The sequence below is a fragment of the Mesoplodon densirostris genome, chromosome 18 (assembly GCF_025265405.1).
Source record: "Mesoplodon densirostris isolate mMesDen1 chromosome 18, mMesDen1 primary haplotype, whole genome shotgun sequence".
NCBI lineage: Eukaryota > Metazoa > Chordata > Mammalia > Artiodactyla > Ziphiidae > Mesoplodon > Mesoplodon densirostris.
In genome coordinates, this window is record NC_082678.1 from 49,239,267 (window position 1) to 49,240,043 (window position 777).

At 37.7% G+C, this 777-nt stretch overlaps 1 non-coding gene across 1 annotated transcript; it reads right to left on the bottom strand.

Moving 5' to 3' along the window:
• Positions 1 to 393: 393 nt before the first annotated feature.
• LOC132479421 (U6 spliceosomal RNA) lies at positions 394 to 500 on the bottom strand. The gene has a single exon (XR_009530537.1). It is a non-coding gene; the product is annotated as a U6 spliceosomal RNA (small nuclear RNA).
• Between the last annotated feature and the right edge of the window lie 277 nt (positions 501 to 777).

Here is a 777-nt window from a genome sequence, read left to right on the forward strand (position 1 = left end):
TTGATCCCAGATAACAGGCTGCCTTAAAGAAAGAAAAAAAAAAAAAAAAAAAAGCAACATATTCGTTTTTTCACTGCTGTGAATTCACCAGAAACAGGAGCAAAACTTTGTAATGCTTAGGGATTCCAGCAACTACTTTACACTATTTTGTGTCTTCCAGTGAGAGGAAGGTTATCTTGATAGCATTTTGTTTGGTTGTCTGCTTGGTTGTTTTTATGATGATGACTCTTTTTTTTTCTTTCTTTATAAATTTTATTCAATAAATAAAAATTGTATGTATTTAAGGGGTCCAACATGGTGATTTGATGTACATAGTGAAATGATTACAGTCAAGTTAATTAACATACATTTCCTCACATAGTCACTGTTTTGTGTGTGTGATGAGTGCACCTGAAAAATATGAGATGCTTCAGGAATTTGGGTCTCATCCTTGCACAGGGGCCCTGTTCATCTCCTCTGTATTTTTCCAATTTTAGCATATGTGCTGCCAAAGGGAGCATTTGATAGCATTCGTTTTGTGTCGTATCTCTTCATTCTTTAGGATGTTTCTAGGATACAGAAACATCTGGGCTTGCAGAGCTGGAATTTTTCTTGAAAACTTTGATTTTTTAAAAACATCAAGCCTGAGGACTTCCCTGGTGGTCCAGTGGTTAAGACCGCACTTCCAATGCAGGGAACGCACGTTCGATCCCTGGTCGGGGAACTAAGATCCCACATGGCCCGTGGCACAGCCAAGAAAATTAAAAAATAAAAAGACCAAGCTGGGTTCATCTGTAA